Genomic DNA, 14,048 nt, shown 5'->3' on the forward strand with positions numbered 1-14,048 from the left:
TGAATATTGTATCTCATGGATCTTTACTCTTTTCTTTAATTATATTTATAATTCAGATGTAAGTGATTATTAATGAAATATGAAGAGGATCTATAATGAAGATGAAAAATAATTAAGAAAAATTATGAATATATGTAGGTAGATACGAGTATGATATTTAAATTGTATCTTAATATTTGGTTTCTTATATTGATTTTATTATGTAGGTTTTATTGATGATAAACCTTGACAAAAATGTGCAGCGGCCTCATTCATCCGTGCACATTTAAGTTGTACATACAAATTTCCCTGTAACAAAGGTCTAATATGCTATGAATGAATAACGTTATCGCTGTTGATTTAAGGTTGTATCACTGTTTTAACCCTCAGATACAATTGAAGTACTCATCGTAGTAATCAATATATTTTTCGATCAATAGATTTAAGAAACAAAAATTTTATTTGGAAGATAATAGTGTTGGTATTTTTGAAGCAATTAGGACAGAGTGATGCTATTCTGTTCAGACCATGAGCCAGACAACTGACATGGAACATTATTGGAAAATGTTGCTTCAGATTTTTGATTACTTTTATACAATAAGCTCCACCATCGATAATAAACACCTTTAGTCTCTTGCAAAAGAAATCTAAGCCCAAAAGGTTGTTAAGACTTTTGACTTAAATACTTCAAATTGTTCTATTGTTAGCCTTCTTGCACCCTTCTAAATTTGTTAAATAATGGTAACCTATCAACAATACAGTCATGGATCGTAGTTTCGTCTAAAACGAGAAGATTATTATTTACTATTAGGTCTTTCTTAATCTTTGACAAGACTACTTTACTTTGGGACTTTATAGATTTAGTCAATGAGTAGCGATAAGAAATGGCTTTGCCAGTATGAAGTTCCATTAATGTTATAAGATGACTATCAACATGGAGTTCGACATTACAGGAGACATGCCCCTTGTTCATAAATGATATAAAATTAATATTTATTTATAACAATTTTACAATGAAATATAATAGCTATATTTATTTGATCTTGTTACATGCATAATATTTTATTTAAGACAAGTGAGAATTATTCATAAGAAAAATACGTAATATTGGAATTGTAGGTACAATGAGTCTTATAAGAAATACTTTATAAAAAAAAACTATCTTTAATATATTTTTTACAAATGGACATATTTTTTTACTTTATCTTAAAGTAAGAAAAACTACATCCAATAAAATTAATTAAGTTTTTATTTTTAAATTAGACATAATTTTATTTAATTTTTAATCAAACTTCAGTAACATTTATTTGGCAGTTTAATTTGCAGTATCAAGATCCAACTCTATCAAACAGTATCAGCTCTTCATATGCCTTTATTAAGATCATTACCATTTTTGGACACGAATAATCCAGAATTGGATCCTTTTCCTTAAATTTGAGCATTGGTAAGTCATTGAACCTTAGTAAAAATTGAGTAACATAAAGGATCAATATTGTAACTATGCAACATTGTTTGAGAAGTTATTATTCGTATAGTTATAACAAAAAGTCCTTGTTGGACTAAGACTAGAGGTTAGGATCGACGTCGAAATGGTTCTTGCCAAGGTTTTTACTATATATGGAGTAGGACTTGTGTTTATTTCCTTTCCAACCCTCTCAGAGCTGCTCACATCAAAAAAGAACGTTAAGACAGCTGAGCTAATCTTCTCCAAAATATTCTTCAAATTGTCAGTGTTACCATGTTAATTTTTGGTTTCTTTTTTTTTAGCATACCGGTGAATAGCATTATTTTCATCCCTGTTTAATACTATAAAAATATAAATTTATTTCGGATAATTTGATTAATTGAATTCACTCAACCTTCTAAGAGTACCATTTCATCATCAAAATGTTTTCTGACCCTTTTAAGTGACAGAATATAGGTATTGTGAAAGAGACACAAAATCTATTTACTCTCCCCTTTGATTGCTAAAACTGTCAATAACGGTAGAGCCGATGTCTTATATAGGTATAAATCATTGTGTTATAAAAGTCAATATGCGTCTGGAGATTCAAACCTTGACGAAAAGATATTGTTTTATATATTAAAGCCCTATGTGTAACCCAATTTGAAACAAATTCCCCTTGACTTTCATACTCATTGCCGAATATATTAGTTTTCTTTTGATAGTGCAACCCACATATCGTCATCAAAATGGCAAAACCATTTTCGGCCAGATTCCATAAAAGTATCAAACTCTGCAGCCATTTTGCAACATAAATCTTGTCTCTCATGCGTTATGCCATAATTTTTGTAGAGATGAGATGACCATTCGTTTTAGTTTCTAAATCCCTGTCCTTTTTGTCCGTAAAGAACCAAATGTGTTGACGAGCGAGAGTGAACCATGTTTGGAGTATCAAAGGAATCCGTGTCTCATGGAACTGATAGGAAGTTTTAACAGATATATAAATATCTTTCAGGTAGTATTTAGAATAAGGGGAGGAAGATAACTCCTCTCTTTTGAGAGATAATAATGACTCCAATTGTTCATCATCGTAGTATCGTCCAGCTCTCCCCATCACTAATGACAAAGTTAGTATTAGTGTCTAATATCATTTCTTGAGCCCAAATTTTCTATTGATCACCCCTGGTTTTAAATCCCTGTTAAAAAAATGAGCATGTATAGAACTGAGACCAGAACCGAGGCAGAAGGCCGGAACCAAGACCGAAGACCGGACCTGAGACCCATAAAGCTTAACCGAGATCGAACCCGTCGATATGAAAGAACCGAGATAAGGACTGATAGAATCGCAAAAACATGAACCGGGAACAACCTTGTCAATATTGGGTAAATCTGATTGGCAATTACTCCAGATATGTCTTATTTAGTATTGTTATCGGCTCTAGTAACCAATATTAGTTCCATCATCCTCTTTTAGAATTAATACTATTCTTCCCTCTGTGATTGATCTAGGAAGCTTTCCGTATCTTTCCATAGATTTACCAAAACATAGTCAATAGGGAACAATCTCATCTTTCAATAGAGAATAAATTTTTCCTCCTGTTCCATCAGTAACAGGAGCTTTTATGTTATTAAATGTATTAGTATTATTTAAATTATATATAAATTCTATAACTTGGGGGGGGGGCTACAGTCCATCCAGCCCACTCCCGAATCCTTCTTACTTCCCTTCATCCTGCAATAATCGATTATTTTTTATTACCCGGGAGTAATCAATGGGAAAGTATTATATCATTTATCTTGTTATATATTTTATAGTTATTTAGTAATAAAATAAACTGTAATACAAAATAAGTATATATTAAGCTTAATGAAGCACTCGCTTCGCATTTGTGCTTCGTCTTGTCAATGTAAAAATTGACTTAACTTTATTCCTAAGGTCATTCATTCTTCGTCCCCTCTTGAGCTACCAAATTAAGAGAGTGGACAGAGCAGCTGACATGCTTGATGCTGGTATTTTTAACAGCCCAAATCATAATATGTGCATTGTCGGTTGTAATCAGGGCCGTACGTCAGCGGACAAAAAAAAAACCTTACTCAACCGTCCACCAATCATATAGGTATGTAAATATAGATTAATTAAGTCATAATTAATTATTAAAATTTATTATAATAGTACTGAGTCATTATAATAAAATTACATATTTGTAGCACGTCCACCCAAAAGGAAGCTAGATAATTTTTCTCAAAATTGAACATGGAATACATTTTCCAACAAATTATAGTTCATTTAAATGAAAAAATGATTCTGATTAATCCTTTGGAGGCACCACAAATTGTACTTAAAGTAGCCAAAATTCACCGGCACATTTATAGAATTAGTAAATTAATCAATTATATCTCTAAGACAATATTGGGGCCCAATTAAGTCAGATAGATAAAACGGAGGTTTTAAACTACAGTTAACACTCTCGGGTATCTCAATTTATCGCAGAAATTTGAATTCAAATCCGGTAATTTACCATAATATCTCTTTCAAATATTGCCTCCCATTTTATAAATATAAATGATTGAACCTTTGAATATAAAACGCGTTTTCCGCTTCCCGTGATACATTTATGATAATTAATAAATTACTGCAATTAGATAGATTAGATTAGAGTTACATAGTACGTTTAACGTTACTGGTTGCAAATGTGAAGTACTTTACAGCCAAATAAAAAAATAAAGACGCACACAACATTTTTCATTTGGAGTACTCTTGAAATATTTAAGAGCGTGAGAATTTGTTTCATTGAATACAAGATAAATTAAATTATTACTGCTTAAAAGGGACATAAATAATAGTTATGTACTTTTTAGAGTGGATTGTTGCTGTAATCTATTAATTATCAGAAATGTATCACGGGAAGCGGAAAACGCATTTTAACAGAGAGTTGGTGATTTGTTCTATCGGTCAGAAGGAAATACAGAAGGACAACTTCAATGATCACAAAGTTAAACTCCATAAGAATGACCCCAGCTGCAAGTATCAAGTGAAAATTGATCATAAAAAGCAGAAAACATTGAACTTTGCTGTTAAGAAAACTTCCTCTGCTACATCCTCATCCTCAGTCACTGCCTCCTCCTGTCCTGATGACCCTGCTCCAGTTGAGGCCTTACTGCCTGAACCAAGATCTGAAAAGTCCGTTTCTGCTGAAGAGAAAGTTACTGCAGACACAGAAAATAATGGCGACTCATTAAATTACCCCAGCAGACGGATTTCTCATGGAATAAGACTTCCTAATCTCGATATCGGACCAATCTTCTCTCCCGAGCAGCTCTCTGTAGTCAACAACAACAATATTCCCTCTGCAGAGGACTCTGAAACTAGCGACAACGTCCAGGGAGGTGAGAAGAGCAAGATTGAGGAGATGGAGTTTGTGGACGGAGGCCCAGAGTACCCTGTCATCTTTACGAGCCAGCTGGGTGACCCGATACTTACCGGGCGGGAGCCAAACGGGAAGGACATCCAGACCAGAACCAGAGTGGAGACTGAGCGGGAAACTAAAGTCGAGAGAGATCATCCTCTACAGTCCAAGTTACAAACATACAGTCCTCAGATAGATGACAAATACTCCAGAGACTTTCAATATGATTGGTTCTGTAAGTTCCCGTGGCTAGAATATGACAAGGTTGAAAAGTCAGCCAAGTGTTTCGCCTGTTCCAAATTTTCCATTTCCAACCTTGGGAAATTTGAGTTCAAAACATGGAAAAACAGTTCCTCGTTGAAAGTTCATTCTAACAACAAAAAACACAAACTGTCGATGGAAAAGTGGATCAGTTTCCTCACATCAAAGAGAAAGAATACCTCGGTTCTCGGCCATGTTCAGACTCAACATGCTGAGGAAGTTGTGAAGTGGCGAGCTTATTTGAGGTATCTTTTCCAAACTGTTGGGTTCCTCGCAAAGCAAGGATTGGCTTTTAGGGGCGATTCCGAAACAAGAAAAAAGTTGACGGAATCTAATGAAAACAATCGAGGAAACTTCTTGGAGCTTTTGTCCCTGCGTTCACACGACAATCATATTCTCAAAGATAAACTGGAGGCTGAAGTCAAAAAATTTGGTTCAGCTGGGGCAAGTTTTGCCAAATGGACTTCACCTGACATCCAAAATGAGCTGATAGAGATTATAGCCGGCGATGATGACTACTGGTTCTCTGTGATTGTTGATGAGACATCAGATATGTCAAACACGGAGCAGTTCAGTCTGTCACTGGGATATCTGACAAGTGAAGGCATCAAGAAAGAGAGGGTTCCTCAAGTTTGTAGAAGTTACCAGACTGACAGCAAATATTTGTTTGAGAAGCTTCACGAGGCTGTCAAGGATCTCGGCCTTAACCCCACCCGCACTGTCTCCCTGGCCGCGGACGGTGCCTCCAACATATCTGGCATAAAGAAGGGTCTTGCCGCCAGGTGGAAGGAAGCAGCCCCACTGTGTGTCTACATTCATTGCTACGCCCATGTCCTCAATCTTGTAGTCAAGGATATTCTCTCAGATATAACCCTGTTGAGAAATACAATGGGGACAGTACAAGTTTTATACAACTTCATTGAAGGGTCACCAAAGAGGTCAGCAATCTACAAGTCGGTGAAGATAACAAGTAAAGATGAGGAGCATGCCAAGGTGATGACCCTGAAGAACCAGTCTGCTACCCCCTGGAGTCTCCACTACGATGCTGTACGCGCTGTATTTCTAGGGATGGTCAGAATCATGAAGATCCTCATAATAATGAGAAAAGATAAAGATACATTGTCGAATTCAACAACAACTTCTCTGCTCAACAGCATCTTTAGTCACGAATTTGTTTTCGGCATTGAACTGTTGAAGACACTCCTCAGACACACATCTAGCTTGTCAGATGAACTTCAAGGCAGAAAGGTTGACCTAACAAAGGCCCGGAAACACGTCAACCTAGTGATTAGGACTCTTGAAGATCTTAAGAATGAGAAAATCTTTGAATCAATCTGGAAACTTGCTGAGTTGAAGTCGTCTGAGATGAAATCAGTATTTGACCAGAAGGACTCAATTGATTTGGAATTCAAGGAGGCGAAGAATCCAAGGAGAATAAAGTGGAAAGGAACAACTTAATCCTACTTCCGTGAAACACATTTCGATGTTGCAATCAATAAGATTGTATTAGAGCTTGAGAGTAGATTTGCCAACGACGATACTAACATCACAATGGATCTCATTGCAATCGTCAATGACAGTGAAGTGGAGACCTGTGTCATTGAGCGTGTCGCCAAGCACTACAGACTTAAACTCGAGCAGCTCCAGTCAGACCATGCAATCTTCCAGTAATTCAAGGTTAATATTACAATGTTTCATTTTGCATTATATGTTTAAAATTTATGTTTCTCTAGGCAGATATTGACACAGAAGACATGGTTTCGTCACAAATTGCTGCGGAGTTAATAAGCTCGGGAGTGTTCCGCCTGATGCCGGAGCTATACAAGGTGATTGTTGTCCTGGTCTCAATGCCCCTCAGGTTGTACTAGTAAAGTGCTGGACCCCAAAGCCGTTTAAACTCCATCGCCGCCGCATTTCTAAGCACAAATGAACCTTTCTAAGAAAACTATAATACGCTCTGGCCCACAGGCTGTGCAAGTAAACTGCTGGCTCCAAAAACAAGTTAAATTTATCTACCTCTCCTTACATAAGCATCAAGGAACCCCTATAATATCCCGAAATACACCCCGGGGGTGAAACGCTGGGCCTCAAGGCAGTTTAAACTCAACCGCCTCCTTGTTTCTCAGCACCAAGGAACCCTTCTAATATGCTATTATAAGCCCCATCCCACGAGTTATCCAAGACCAAATCTGTTTGATATCTTCATGCTTAAAGTTTTAATAAAAACAAAGGAAATCTTTGTAAGCTCGTTAGTAGTCCTACATAAAAACAAGATAAGTTAAATTATTTTCAAAACGGGAGTAAGCACAGAGCCTTAAATTGGAATACTTGGGATTTTAAAAAATAATGTAAATATTATTACAGTATGGGGCCAGGGTGTATTTGGGATACTACAAGGGTTCCTTGATGCTCAAAGAAGCAGCGGCAGATAAATGTAAATTGTTTGGGGGTCTAGTAGTTAATCTACATAGCTCGTAGGCGAGTGTGACTTTTAGCATATAGTAAGGGTTCTATCCTGCATGTTTCTTCATCATTCAATAGTTTTATCGTCCAAATATAATATAAATTGCAACGAAATTGCATTCGATAATATTGTCTTGTAATGAAATTACTCATAATCATATTGCTTCACGATGATATAACCTACCACAATTTTGTCTAACAATGATAATGTAAACAACTATGTATATTACTCCAACATTTTGTCCACAACCTTTTAACCACTATCATTTTACCGGACACCGTTTTTAATGGCACTCATGCTTAATAATATGAATGCATATTATGATTATATGTAAAAAAAATTAAAGTTTTGAGTCGGATAAGAAATTCCAACCGATGTTAAGTACTCCCACTAGACTTAAAAAATCAAAATCAGTTTATTTTTAAACGGACTGGGATTTAGAGTACACATTGCGGAAAAGTCAGTCTAGGAAGATTTACATGTTGTAATGGCCTCAAAAAAGAAAAACAAAGAATCCCAAATTTTTGACGAGTTCCGAGGTTTTGACAGGTTACAAGATTCTGCCCAATTCCAAACTTTTAACAAGTTACAAGTAACACTCAACTTTTTATGCCCACGAGCCGAGTTTTTGTTCCTTTTTATTCACTTCATAAAACTCGAGTACTTATTTATGAGTTTTGTTCGTGGCACATAATATCTACTACAATCAAATAAGTTATGTCTTATTCCTCTAATACCTCTCAATTAGGAACCAAAAAATAAAAATACAGAATTTTGATTTATAGTGTGTTTGGACAATTCCTTTCTGGTATTATTTTCAATATTATGTACCTCAAATCTTTAAATGTGTACTATTATTATTAAACAAAAAATAAAGCTAGTCTGATTTATAAAATTTGTTTGATTGCATTTTAGAATAATAAAGTATGTTACCCCAACCTGAACTCATCACAAGTACTCATTTAAATTATATTATTTTGTGGGTCCTGTATATGTTGCTTATACTAATTACAAGTAGGGATGTACAGCCACTCCAGCCCATGGGTGGTAAAATACTAGTCAAGTTAGTGCAGGTTGGCGTTCATCTAGCCCGCTTGGCTATGTTAAGATACGTCTAATAGACATTGAAAACAAATATTATGGATGAATTACTCATAAAATGTACTTTTATAAGACAAATTTCTTATTATTTCACTTACTGTGTAGTTTCGAAATGTTTCTGGTTTTTCTTTTTTAAACAGACATATCTAAGGGCTGAAGACACAATAAAATTCAATTCTAGTTCCAACCGATCTATTTTACATGTAAGTCGATTTTTTGGATATCTATTAGCTTTGTATTTTCAATATATAATCTAAATTAACAGTAAATATAAACATGAGATATTAGAAAAACATTTATCAAACTTTTCACAATTCTCATTATTATTTTAAATAGTCACAATAAAAAAATCACAATATCGTCTTCTCTGAATTGACGGAGGATGACTAGCAAGCTGTTAAATGCTCTCAATACACAAAATTTGTATACTTAAGTGAAGAAATCTTAAAATTTGAAGAATATGAGTGATCTTCATTTCTCATAGTTTTTTCTCCCCTCTATGATATGTAAAGAAATAATGTACTACCTTAAGCCTCCTTCTACCTAACAAAGTGCATCAATTTCATGAATTCCCATAGATAAAGTAACAAATGGTTGTCTCTAAATTATACACAGTTACGTTAATATTCAAATAAAATTGAGAGTAACTTGATAAAAATCCTTCAAATCAATTCCAGTTGTTAGTTTGTTTTGTTTGAAATTGGTTTATTAAAATAGGTAGGAATTATTTAGGGGGGGGGGGAATTTCCGGGAATGGGACCAAACGAAGGGTTGTCCTTCAATTCTAAACTAATAAAACAATCTTTGTATATATATATGAAGTAAATAGGTAGCTTTTATTTATATTTGTATGAATACGGTTGTACTTTATATAGTTAGATATGAATAAAATCGTGATAAATTACAAGGCCCTCAAAAACTTAACTTTACTGCATAACAAAAGCAATCCTATAATTCCTGTACTAGTCTAAAAATGAAACAATATTTGTAGTTTTCTGGGGTTGTAAAAAAATATACAAATTATGAGTAGAAATAAAATCCGTCTTTTTCCTATCATACTTCAAATTCCATGTACATATAATCCTCATTTTTCGTCATCTAAGTAATTTGTGTAGTTAAGAAAAGAAAATTAATATGTTCAATTTTTATAACGACCAATAACTTATCTTAAATAAATTGTACTTCAACATGTTGGAATCCATGGATCATACCCAATTCTTAGCCCAAAGAAACTGATGTTCGACTAACTATTCGCACGCCATTTGGAGGTAAGACTGCATTTGACACCATTTATACTGTTGTTCTTAACCATATTACTGTAGTTCTCTAACACCTTATCTCGGAGATAATGAATATATGCTAATCCTAAATTTGAAGAAGTATTTGTTTAATTAATTTTAGAATATTTAAATACATACATAATAACTTTCCCCAAGTCTTTACACGAAGAAACTGATGTTAGTCAAACTATTTGCACGTCATTTGGAGCTAAGAGTTCTTTTAGACCATTCATACAGTTGTTCATGACCATATTATTGTATTTATGAATAAATGTAATTTATTCTTACAAAGTTATTTAATAATGATTACTCGAACTAGTATAATATTTCAATATTCCATTTTATAATTAGCTAGTTCTTGACACTTTTTATTGATAAACAGGATCATATGTTACTATGAATGGCTCTCAATATGCTGAAAATCCTTTATAAATCACAATTTACAATAGATGTGTTTCTGTAAATTTTCTTCTCAGAATTTGCTAGGTCTTGCAAATCGTTGTACGCTGGATTTTTATCGAAAAATGTATTAAATTTTATAATATCGACGCGTAAATGTTCCAAATTCATTTTCTCCAATAATTTCATTCTAGGAGTAGGAAGACTTTTTTTCGGCATTTCACTTGTACAAACTCGAAGGTACTTGGCGAACAACAGATTCTATGAAGAGATGTTAGCAAAACAATAACTTATGAAAGTAGTAATTTCGGAAGGGTGGAGTTGTCCAGGGAATAAGTTCCCTAGAAACAAGGCTAGACGAAATCAGGGGCAATTATGTAGATTGTGGAGGGGGCTAATGCCTACTACAGATGCCTCTTATATGAATAATCATTTACATGCAAATTAATCACTCGATAGAGTACACAATTATTATTTATGTCCTTTTCTCGCACTAATCAATTAATTTCTCTTGTACTCAATGAAACTCATTCTCACGCTCTTAATTGTTTTAAAAGTACTCTAAAAACTAAAATAAAAACAAAGACTCACATAACATTTTACGTATGGATTTAAAGTACTTCACTTCGAGTTATATGTATTATGTTTTGTGTTACTCGCTGGCTACGTATTTTTTCAATGTCGCCTACTTGTCATCGTTTAGTTCAAAATAATAATTATTTTTATGTACATAATCAAATAATAGAAGCAAAACTTGTTTTGTTAAGAGAAAATACGATACTAGCTTTAAATCTCTTAATATAAATTGGCCAATATTATTATTAAACTATTTTGTCAACACTAATGAGTTGTGGCACTATTTACTACCAGGTAATATTTTTATCAATCTAAAACTTTTTCATCAATATGTATTCTAAATAAACTACTAATCTAAATTTTTCGAATGCAGTATATCAGTGGAAGGTAGGGGGGTTATTAGGTTTTAATCATCCGCCGTCTTTCGACTGCAGTATATAAGACGACAATTAATTACTCCATCTAATGCTGGGTGCTGCCAATAGTCATTGTTACTATGTGGGTTCAAGCAAAATCGGCTATATAGACTTCTAAATCCACTAATTTCAACATCAAAAGGCTAAAAAAATGGTACAATATATGTAATGGTCTATAGTAAGAGGAGTTTCATTTTTAGGACTACTTAATTTATCATTTTCAAAGCTTCAGTTGTATAATTGAGGCTGCTCACTTGAATATCATTCAATAAAAATTAAAAACTAACACCCTTCATCAATAATGAAACTTAAAAAAATTGTTGTACCACACCTGATGTTGCCTACCCATTGTTGGGGATCAACTTTAAAAGCTTAAGTAATTAATGTATGATTAAATTGGTTCTACTACTGTAACATCCTCCTACGAATCATTTAAATATGGATTAGCATTTTACAAGCAAAAGAAAGATTGCTTACATTATGATTTACCAAAATGATATTTTTATTTTTCTATCACACCCGGTACATTTTTTTTGTCTAAAATATTAGCTAAAATTTCATCCAGAAAGCACATTACAATATTATAAAAGCAACCATATTTTTTTTGAGGGCATCCATTACACGATGAATTGAATACTAAAATTATCCATTATAGAAGGGGTCCATCAATGGAAGCTGAATAACCTCTCAATAGAAGAGATAACTGAACATTATAGAAATCTTATCATAAACAGATATGAATTCAATGGAACTAGAGTAGACTGATGGTCATATTCCGTCTACTCCACGAAAGAAGTCCATTGGATATGACGAATCTGACAAAAATTTTAAACAAATTTATTTCACTTACAAGTGTTATTATTTATTTTTATTACCACTCTCGCCCTATGATGCTGTTTAAATCCAAAAAGTTTAGTGGTGGAACCAATCTCTCTTGCTAAGTAGTATGATTGATGTTTTAATTAACATAATGTTTTTCGATATATATACTGCATGTATAGTTAAACATCCTAGATTAGCTGTGCACAGACTTCTAAGTATATGGTCATTTATAATTTTGAGACAATGACCTTATTAACTTGGAAGCATAGACAAGCTAAATTAAACAGATTTCTAAATTAATTTACTTCCTACTGCCAAGCCATAGTTCAGTCATATCTCAGTGTGGAATGAAGGCTTAAATCACGGGTTAGATGGGTGACGGGGTAGTGCTTCTAATTATTTTGGGGATCAACTTTAAAAGCTTAAGTAATTAATGTATGATTAAATTGTTTCTACTACTGTAACATCCTCCCAACATAATTAGAAGCACTACCCCGTGACCCGTCTAATCCGTGATTTAAGCCGTCACTCCACACTGAGATATGACTGAACTATATGGCTTGGCAGTAGGAAGTAAAATAATCAATGAAATAGCTAAACTTAATAAAATACTGAAGTATGTGAATTCATGTGTAATAAAGAGAAAAAATAATTAAACTTCAGCAATATCTATTTATCAATGAAATTATAAGTAACATTTAGTAAATAAAGGAAATAAATGGCGTGAGCTAACAAATGAGTGTTAAATTAATTACAACATTTAGTGGATAGCATTCCTGGCGAGCTTGTCAGCTTCTTGCAACGAAAAATCGGTTCGACTAATCCTGTGTATCCGAACATTCATACCACTCTTGGCAGCATTGTACTCATTCCACCATCTATGGTTACCAGCGTTAGTCCTATTCTCATTTAAGACATCAGAGTCCGTAAATAAATTTACATTAGTTTCATGATGACGCTTTAATACTTTGATGGCTTTAGTGGCAGCTTGCACTTCGGCACAGTGGGAGGATTCGACTGGTTCTTGAGCTCTCTCACTCACATTGTTTATATTACGTTGACCAAAGAAAACTCCGATTCCACCAGAACGAGGGGGTTTGTGGGACCCATCCGTATATACTTTCACGTAGTTGTCTGCTGATCGTAAGAAACCTAATCAAAGAATCGAAAATGTTAGATAACCATTACTGAGATATAAAATTTCGAAAATACTTAACCCATTATGTTGATAGAATGAAAGTAAATGAGGTTTGAATTGAACTCGTATAAGTCTAATTTCACTTTTACTACAACTTTGTTTATATACCCGAAGGTGCTTTGACGATACGCTAAGCGTACGCGCATTCACACAAAAGTACATCAACGATGTATTGATATCATACTTCATAGATAGAGGAGTAATGTTTCTAATGAAAAAACTACGAGTGAGTTCTACTATCTGGAAGGTTTAGTAAGTCAACCATGTGTAGGGGGAAGTGCAGTTTTATGATGATAATCCAATGGCATAGTATAATTTTTATTGTTATTTCATCAGCATCACAAAAATCTATGTAAAATCACGTGCTACAATTTATATCCCTTCCATAAAGACAACAGTTTTGAACTGAAATAAAAAGTTTTTACTAAAAAAAACTTTTGTATATTCTTAGATTTATAAAATAATATAAAACGGTTTGGTATATTTTTCCATTCCAGACACAATTCTTGTCGATAAATGATTTTTAATATCCATTTAACGTACTTTAGAACAATACTACTATTAAACCGGAATTTTTGATCACTAGTGAGTAGTGATGTCCAATGAATGCATAAAAATGGAACTAATTATGCATATAAATTACTTATAAAAAACTCAAAATGCAGAAAAAGGCCTAAATGCAAATAAATCTGGGAAAACAA

At 33.7% G+C, this 14,048-nt stretch overlaps 1 long non-coding RNA gene across 1 annotated transcript; it reads right to left on the reverse strand.

Moving 5' to 3' along the window:
* Positions 1-12,801: 12,801 nt before the first annotated feature.
* On the reverse strand, positions 12,802-13,442 carry LOC121129634 (uncharacterized). Its single transcript, XR_011783621.1, has 2 exons — positions 13,367-13,442; positions 12,802-13,301 (listed from the first exon to the last, which is right to left on the reverse strand). It is a non-coding gene; the product is annotated as an uncharacterized lncRNA (long non-coding RNA).
* Between the last annotated feature and the right edge of the window lie 606 nt (positions 13,443-14,048).

This window comes from Lepeophtheirus salmonis, chromosome 14 (assembly GCF_016086655.4).
Source record: "Lepeophtheirus salmonis chromosome 14, UVic_Lsal_1.4, whole genome shotgun sequence".
Taxonomy (NCBI): domain Eukaryota; kingdom Metazoa; phylum Arthropoda; class Copepoda; order Siphonostomatoida; family Caligidae; genus Lepeophtheirus; species Lepeophtheirus salmonis.